The sequence below is a fragment of the Sturnus vulgaris genome, chromosome W, assembly GCF_052056855.1.
Source record: "Sturnus vulgaris isolate bStuVul1 chromosome W, bStuVul1.hap1, whole genome shotgun sequence".
NCBI lineage: Eukaryota > Metazoa > Chordata > Aves > Passeriformes > Sturnidae > Sturnus > Sturnus vulgaris.
In genome coordinates this window covers 71,245,120-71,254,570 of record NC_142282.1, presented here as the reverse complement: position 1 = coordinate 71,254,570, position 9,451 = coordinate 71,245,120, and the positions used below count along the sequence as shown (strand labels likewise).

At 43.7% G+C, this 9,451-nt stretch overlaps 1 long non-coding RNA gene across 1 annotated transcript; it reads left to right on the top strand.

The window, feature by feature from the left end:
- The first annotated feature begins 4,309 nt into the window (after positions 1 to 4,309).
- Positions 4,310 to 9,217, top strand: LOC148220384 (uncharacterized). The gene is made up of 3 exons (XR_015798913.1): positions 4,310 to 4,405; positions 5,892 to 5,971; positions 8,478 to 9,217. It is a non-coding gene; the product is annotated as an uncharacterized LOC148220384 (long non-coding RNA).
- Positions 9,218 to 9,451: the final 234 nt, after the last annotated feature.

The window sequence follows — 9,451 nt, the reverse complement described above, 5'->3', positions numbered from 1 at the left end:
GATTATCTGAGGACTGAAAAATCTTTTCGAGTGGAAACAAGAAACAAAATACTTAATTCCAACTAAAATAGCAAAAATGTAAGGTAAACAGTAATGTTATGGAACTTGCATCAACTTAAATTTCATTCTCTCATTCACAGAGGTTTCGGATCCCTTAGAAATGACCAACAGTCCAGTCTTATTTTATTCATTTTCTTACTGTGTTTTCATGTTTTAAATTACCTGTCTAGGGTATATGAAGGCTTTTTTATTCTTCTTAAACATCACTTTTAAGGTTGATTGTTTTTATTTTAAAAAATATGACATTCTGCATCCTATACCAGACACCTGCAAAATAAATTAGTATGATTATGTATTGTGTTATTTGGTTACTGCATCAGGGATAGAATTCAACATTCTTCATTACATTATTTGTAATGAATCATAATGAGTATAAGCACTGTATTCTGTAATGTCTAATATTAAAGTAATTACAGGTGCATTATTGAAGATGGAACTTATTGAGAAGAGGAAGTAGAAAATATTGGTGTTGCCTTCATTCTGTTTGTTGCACTGAATTTCAAGAGTATAATTTGTGAATTAAGTTGGCTTGTGTGTAATCAGATTTTATTTTCGTTGTAATGCTTATGTAATTTACTCACCAGTATATATTTGTGGTAATGATTCCATAAGCATGAACAATATATGATGTTTAGCAATACAGAGTTAATGTAACAAGTTAAGGTCTTTGTAAAGAATAGGAGTAAACAGAAACACTTTACTGGGAGAGCATGTTGCATAATTGCAATGCTAATGGAGCTGACACGCAGTAGGTCATCCTAAACATGACTGCAAATTGCTCTTTGGTGTTGTAAGCACAGTGACATATGGCTATCAGTGCTGTAAAAATGTACAGCAATGGCTGGTTTTAACCTATAAGCATTCTGTAATTAAATTTTTTCCCATAAAATAAATTTATATTTAATTGCTGCCTAGTACATGTACTTTAACATTTTTAGGAGGGTTGAGCATGTCAGTATATTTTGGGGAGGAGATGTTGTACATATGTTTCTTTGTACTTCCTATTCAATTTGACTATTAATCCAAAACTCCCAACTCTGACTGTTGTGAATTTGCAACCTGACATTTTATGTATTTTTGATGTCATTCAGGTCTTCTCTATTATTTGATCCAGACTGTCAGAATTTGGCAGAAAAGGTTGTCTTTCAATTCTCAAATTTGAATGCTCTGATGTACCTCTAATATGGAAAATAATCAAGCAATGGATTTTAGTTTGCTGAGTTTCTAATATTAATGTAGAGTATTATTTGATATCTAAGGCCATTAACCAGTAATGCACCCATTTGGAAAGAGTGAGGATGATGGCTCTTTTGGTGAGTATAGTCCAAACTCTGCAAAGATTTTATCTCAGAAACTGTCACCTATTCAGTAATTAGTTTGTTGTAGACCAGCTTTATTTCTCAGATTCTTTTAGGAACATTTTTTTAAATTTCTGAATTCAGAAATCAGTGTTGGGAATTAGAGTCACTAGCTTAACATCTCACAGTTGTGTTACTGTACTTGCTATGTGCTTTGGATTTCATCTTACATATGTACAAAATAGCATCATAGGATAAAACCTCAAGAAATACAGATGGCTGCAGATTGTCTTGCATGAATGAAGTCAGTAATGGTTAATGAAACAACCTTCATTTATAAGCCTGCTGAATAAATGAGAAATAATAAAAAGAAAATAAATTTGCCATTCGCTGGCTTTACTCAATATTATTGGTAGACTTAAATACTAGAACATTGTAATTGGCTTTAAGAAAATGCTCAAGGTTATAAAGTATTAAGCAACAAGTATGTTTAAAAAAAAGTTAAAAAGCCCTAAGTAAACATTTCTAGCAATAGCTAAAAACTAAAAAAATTTTGACTGCCTTTTACTCTTTAGTGCAGCTTTTCTGCAATTGTGCTGGTTTCACCTAAGGAGGAGAAACTGAGAGAGAAGTTCTCTCTGTGAGAACTCCCTCTGGGAGTTGATAGTGACCAATTGAAGGCTGATTTGGTTATTGACAGCCTTAACAACCAATTGGAGAAAGTTCAGTCCGTGAACACACATTTCGAAGGAGGTAACCCGGAATTGAGCTCTCTTTCTTTTCCGGCAGCAGTGCAGGTAACTGGGCCCGGACCTGGCTCCACTTCAGGCCTGCGGGCCTGGCAGGGGGGCAGGGCTGGGCCCCCCTGTCTGGGAAGCTGGCATGGCCTGGCAGAGAGGAGGGGTGGCCATCCACTGTGGCCAGGGAGACTCAGGCTGATTTAAGATCCCAGCCGCTTTCCCCCTCTTCTCCTTTTCCAGCGTGGCTGGGTTTTCTGAGATTTTGGCACAGCTCCAGCATTGTAGCCTTGTTTTTTTTCCTTTTCCCTGTGTGAAATCTTAACTCTTTCAATGCTCAGATGAGACTTGCAGACTTTTCAATCCTTCCCGGAGTCAGAAGGGAAAGAGGAGATACTCCAAAGTCAGTGAAGCAAGAGCTAAGTTATTTTAGATGGAAAGTAAATGAGGAGATGCTGTGAAGATGGCTGAAATGTCCTTTTGTATGTTGTAGGGATAAACTGATGTTACACTGAATATTCCTATAAACCATGGAGAAAAAGACATGGGGGGTTGGAGTGTTCGATTTGATAGATCATGTGACTAAAAGTACCTGTGTTGAGAATCTTTGCCTGGAGGAAAGAAGGGGATCTCGGTTTTCTGAGGATGAAGCATGAACAGAGAGAAAAGAGATCAAGAGAACTTTTGCTTTGGAACAATTCATTCTTAAAAGTAATACCCCATGAGTTTAACATGGCCCATAGACACAGCTTTAGAAAAGCTGTGAAGATGGGAGGAGCTTCACGACTTTGCAAGGTTTTTTCCTGGTGGATGCAAATCATGAAAGTGAAATCACGAGAGGACTGTTTTCTTCCTCCTTGTGGAGAAATCCCTATAGCCTAACAAGAGGAAACTTCTCTCTCCGAAGTGAACTGAACAAAAGAACTATTTAAGTTGGGAACTGACTGAAGTAGTTTTTTGTATGTTTGTTTTGTTGTTAATGAAGGTTGGGAGAGGGAAGGAAGGGGTGGTCTGAAAATCTTATTCTGAATTTGGGTTTTTTTCCTTGTTTGTGTAGTTAATAAATTTCTTTTTATACCCTTTTAAGTTTTAGGCCTGCCTTGCTTCTGCTCCTGGTTCTGTCTCACAACAGAAAACAAGTATATTTAAATTGGCAAATCAAAACTATAACATTATTTTGGTACATTGGCCTGGAAATTCACATTAAACCAAGACAGCAATGCAAGTTTATTGCTGTGTATTCCATGTTTTCTAATATTATCGAAGATTGAGAGAGAGATGGAGACTACTGACTGGTGATCAGAATGCAAATTTACTGTGAGCTACATATGCTTATATACCATTCTAGGAAGGCTAGTAATATTTCACTACATTAATTGAGTTAAACATTACACAAACAAATTTATACGTTTTGCAACATTTCTACTTGATTCAGTCTTCTTCCCTGTCACCAGTCTTGATCCAATCTTCTTGCCATCTGCAAAGCTGTTTGTTCTTGCCAAGGCATTTTGGTTATCAAACTGCTTATGCTAATTAAATCCACAGTACTCTCTGTCTTAGTGATACGCAGAAAAGACTCTATAACTCGTAGGAAATTAGAGTTATAAAGTATGTGGACACACATTTAGAGAGCTAGAGAATTACAGCTTGGAAATTCTTTTTCAGGCCTGAATTTCTCCTGACTCAGGTCCCTTCCCAGGCTGATAAGCTGACTATAGCTTCAGTTAGGGAGGGAGTCTCCCAAGGTGATAATATGGTGAAACACAGAGTGGAATTCATAATAAAGATTAACACCTGGTGTCTTTCCCGTGGGATACATCCTGAGGTACGGTCCCATGGATGTTTTTCCCAATTGTCCAATGAGCTCCTGTCCTGTCCTAGCTGCACGTAACATGCTTTAAATACGGGATGTCCGTACAATAAAGTTGGCCTTTTTCCCCTAAAGAGGTCCATGTGTGTTGCTGTCCATTCTCTCTCTTTTTAGCGCAGTGACCACATTTGGAGGCATCCACTTAGATCTTACCCTACAAAGATCGCGCCCGGACCGGACCACCGCAGGGGACCGCTACCATCTCCAGGAGCGGAGTGCTGGGAGCGACCAGCCGGATCGGGGCTGCCCAGCATGAACCGCGAAGCAGTGCGGGGCTCCGTGGCGCAAAGCCACTCGGCACAGGACTGCGAAGGCATCGTGGAGCACTGCGGAGCTGTGCGGAGCAGAGCGCCAGGCACACAGCACCGAGGAAACTCCTGAGCGGAGCCGCGAGGAGACCGCACGGACCCATCGGTGTACCGGAAATTCGGACGGCTGAGGTACTGTCTCGTTCCCCGTCCCCAGCTAAGCAGTTAGTTGGGAAACTAGTTTTAGATGATGGGGAACTGCTTAACTAAGCAAGAGGAATCTGTCCTTTCCATCTGGAAAGGGGTCCTGGAGAATTTCGAAGCCCCGATTCCAGACAAAGATTTGATTGCTGTACTGGCATGGGCAAAAAGAGCATGGTTTCTCCAAGGACCCCAAAGAAGCTTTTTCCCCGGAATCATAGAAACAGCTAGGAGCGTTTATGGGGCGCCCTGCTAGCATCAGATACCTCGGTATCCCCTTTGTTAACCACCTGGGGGCTCATTAATCGATTTATGATGGGGGATGCGCAGGAGGAGGGGAACGAAATGTCCGAGGACCAGGACATGGAGATTTCCCCCCCAGACGTGCCCTGCCTGTTCCAGCCTGTCCAGTTTATACTGTTTGAGGACAACTGGAGACAAATGGCTGACAGGACTGCTGCTGAGAATATGCAGCGACCCCGGCCAGATCCTAGATATGCTGTGAGGACGGATGCTTTGATGGGCCGACATCAATTCGCTAACCCTGACATGCAATCTACCCGGGACCCCTTGATTCTAGAACAGTGCCAGAAAATAGGGCTTGCAGCCATGTTAAAAACAATGGAAGCTGCTGCCCCACGACAAAAATATGTGAAAATTACTCAGGGTCCCAGAGAACCTTTCCTACAATTTGTTGAGAAAATTGCAGCTGCCTTGGAGAAGCAGGTTGAGGGTGATACCCTAAGACAGTTGTTATGTAAACAGCTGGCTAGGGACAATGCTAATATTGATTGTGTAAAAATCATCCAGGCTTTGCCAGGAGACCCCTCTTTGGCTGAGATGATCCAGGCATGTGCTAAGGTGGGAACCATACATCATGAGATCTCCATTTTAGCAGCTGTCATGTGGCATCATCAAAACATGTCAGGAGGTGGTCAGAAAAAGCATGGGAAAAATAATAATAACAATAAGCAGAAGCCACAGCAACAGAAGGCTAACATGCCTACTTTTCTGTGTGCTAAATGAAAAAAACCAGGACACTATGCCAATCAGTGCAGAACAAAGAAGCCTGTGCCGGACCAGGGAAATGGGCTGACGAGCACCCAGGGATGCGGTGCACAGACAAAAATGGCACCCCAGAACTCCTCACTGGCACAGGTTTCCTCAGCCAGCATGGAGCCCGCACCAGGGGCTCCGCCGGCGTGGCTGTGCACACGGAAGCCACAGTTGTGTTAAACTCTGTCAGTGTGCACAAGATCCCTCTGGATGCCTTTGGCCCTCTGGGCCATGGGGTCAGTGCACTGCTCGTAGGTCAATCCAGTGCTACCATCCAGGGAATCTTCATCCACCCAGGGGTCATTGATGCTGACTTCACAGGTCAAATCTGTGCCATGGTTTCTACTCCATGTCCTCCTGTCACTATCCTGGCAGGAATCTGTATTGCCCAACTTGTGCCTTTTCCCTCATATCTTCCCAGGGCTGATCATCGAGACCGGAAAGACGGCGGTTTCGGCTCCACAGGAACACCACAAGTCTTTTGGACAATGAATACCTCTGGTCAGTGCCCACAGATGGTGTGCACTTTGTCGGTGCCAGCTGCCAACCCACCCCAGATCCAGCTCAGAGGTTTGCTCGATACCAGGGCAGACGTCACTGTGATTTCCTATTCTGCCTGGCCTCCCACATGGCCAATGGCCCCTGTTGGCCAGGCCATTGAAGGCGTGGGAGGCACAGCACAGACTTTTGTAAGTCAGTGGCCTGTGCTGATCAGGAATTTGGAAGGGCAGACGGCTACCGTCCAACCCTACATAACCTCAGCTCCAATCAACCTCTGGGGACGGGATGTTTTGGCTGCCTGGTGAGTGTGCATTCAGTCAAATTTGTAATTGGGACCACTGAAATGAAGGGCAGGAATTATCCTATGATGCCTCTCCGGTGATTGACTGGTACCCCTGTTTGGCAACCACAGTGGTCCCTGCCAAAACCAAAATTATTTATCGCTTGGATTCACCTCGAACATTAACCCCTGAGGCACGGAGAGCACTGCAGCAGGTGCAGCATGCTCTGTCTACCCATCAAGTATGCCGAGTAGACCCCTCTGTTTATATCACTGTGTTTATCATCAATCCAGATTTGCATCCTACAGGTATCATTGGCCAATGGAATGATACCTGGCCTGATCCCTTGCACGTTCTGGAATGGGTCTTTCTGCCGCATCAGCCAAAAAAGACAGTAAATACAGTATTTGAATTAATTGCCCGACTGATACTGAAATGCCGTCAACAATGCGTGCAATTGATGGCAGCGGACCCCGCTACACTTGTGCTCCCTGTGGAGTGGGAGTTTTTTGAAGGGGCTTTTATTAATAGTGTCCCCTTGCAAAGTGCGCTGCAAGATTTTACCAGGCAGATTGTTTATCATCTCCCCAGCCATAAGCTACAGCATATGGCAAAGACAGTTAAACTGTCATTAAGACCCAAATATAGTCGGGTGCCAGTGCAAGGTCCTACCGTCTTTACTGACAGGTCAGGCAAAACAGGGAAGGCCATTATTACCTGGCAGGATGAGTCTGGCTGGCAAACGTTGGAAGGTCATGAAACAGGTTCTGCTCAGATTATTGAGTTGAAGGCTGTCACTATGGCATTCCAACGGTTTTCACAGGCACCTTTGAATTTGGTCACAGACTCTGCGTATGTTGCAGACATAGCTCAGCGTTTGGATTGCTCACTTCTGAAAGAGGTTGACAACGCCGTCCTGTTTCAGCTTTTGAAGACCTTGTGGTACTCAATCCAAGCCCGAGCTCATCCATATTATGTTCTGCACATACCGAGCCACAAAGACTTGCCAGGGTTTCTGACAGAAGGTAATGCCAGGGCTGATAGGTTGGCTAACCTGGCCTGGGTGGCACCTCAGCCTGATAAGATTGCACAAGCCCTAGCATCGCATGAGTTTTTCCATCAAAATGCACCTACTCTGCAAAAACAATTTCATCTAACAGACACTGAGGCTCGTGACATTGTTGCCTCTTGTGATGACTGTCATGGCCTGGCTGCTCCATTACCATAGGGAGTAAGCCCCAGGGGTCTTAAAGCCCTGCAGCTTTGGCAGACAGATTTCACTCACATTGGTGAATTTGGCAGGTTGAAATATGTGCACGTCTCTATTGACACCTTTTCTTCAGCTATTTGGGCATCTGCTCATACTGGGGAAAAGGGTCGAGATGTGATTGCCCATTGGAGAATGGCTTTTGCAATCCTGGGCATACCTTTTGCAGCGAAAACTGACAATGGCTCTGCTTACGTCTCCCAAAAGACAAGGCAGTTTTTGCAAATGTGAGGAGTCTCACATAATTTTGGCACTCCACTGTAGCCGTGGAAAGGGGTTTTAACCCTTCAAGTGCGGCGGAAATAAGATGCACAGCTACATGGTTGTCTTTCATGACAGGAAGAAAGAGACAAGTTTATTCAGAAACACACTTGGTTTTATAGCATGACTCGCAACTCCAAGAGTAGAGAAAAGATGATTGGTTCAGAGAGAAGACACCCCATTCCCAGGGCCTGGTCACGCACCACAACAGGTGTTCTATCTTGTTATTAATTCATTTTTATTTTGACCAAATTACCTCCCTGGGAGAAATTCTCCCTAGCCTTGAGCTGGACCAGCTTATCGGCTGGGAACAGAGCTGAAAAGCTCTAGCCTGGAAAATTTTTCAGGCTGTAATTTTCTTACTTTCTCAATATGTGTCCCACATTCTCCAACAGGCCAAGCCATTGTCGAGCGCGCTCATGGCACTTTAAAACGTGTTTTAGATAAACAGAAAAGGGGAATGGCTGGGGAACACCACACAGCCGACTAGAAAAAGCTTTATATACCATCAATCATCTTACTGTGCCAAAAGATTCCGATAATCCTGTTATTGTGAATCATTTCTCGTCGTTACAGGCCTCAGATGAGATACGAATGCCTCGAGCAAAGGTCTTTATATGGGACCTGACCACGAATAGGTGGGAGGGCCTGCATGACCTTATTGTTTGGGGTCATGGGTATGCTTGCGTCTCAACAGATACTGGGGTAAGCTGTCTGCCTGCGAGATGTGTCTGCCCTGACCTGCGACGTCCGAGACAGAATGTAGCCAATGCACAGCCTTCAAATGCTGACCAGCAGGCCGACCACCAGACTGATGGCCCCTCTACAAGCAGAAGATGAACACCTATCTACTCGCGGTGGAACTGTTTTGAAGCCAATTGAAATGTTATTAGATATGGTTTTGAACTGTTTAGAAATAATGTTGATGGGCTTGATTTTTTTTTTTTGTCTTTGTAATGGATTTTGTAGGGGAAAAGCACCAGATTCAAAAACTTCTCCTGGGAATGTTTTTCAGGTCTTTTGAGTCGTGTTTGTTCTCCTTTGCAAAGGGCCCTGAAAAGAGATTGCAAACACTTCTCCTCTCCTTTTTCTTTTAAATTAAAGGGGGGACCTGTGGACACACACATTTAGAGAGCTAGAGAATTACAGCTTGGAAATTCTTTTTCAGGCCTGAATTTCTCCTCTCAGGTCCACTCCCAGGCTGATAAGCTGACTATAGCTTCAGTTAGGGAGGAAGTCTCCCAAGGTGATAATATGGTGAGACACAGAGTGGAATTCATAATAAAGATTAACACCTGGTGTCTTTCCCGTGGGATACATCCTGAGGTACGGTCCCATGGATGTTTTTCCTAATTGTCCAATGAGCTACTGTCCTGTCCTAGCTCCACATAACATGCTTTAAATACGGGCTGTCCATACAATAAAGTTGGCCTTTTTTCCCTAAAGAGGTCCATGTGTGTTGCTGTCCATTCTCTCTCTTTTTAGAGCAGTGACTACAAAGCAGGTATGCATTTATTCAGCGCTGAGGTGAACAGGGATAATTCCTCCCAAAGCATGCACCCCGAAACTTCAAACGACTGCTCTATTTATTCCCTAAAAGCCTAGGATTACACAATGCCCTTCATACATATTCATGTCCTAGCCCCACCTACTCTCGCTTGGTATTCAAAT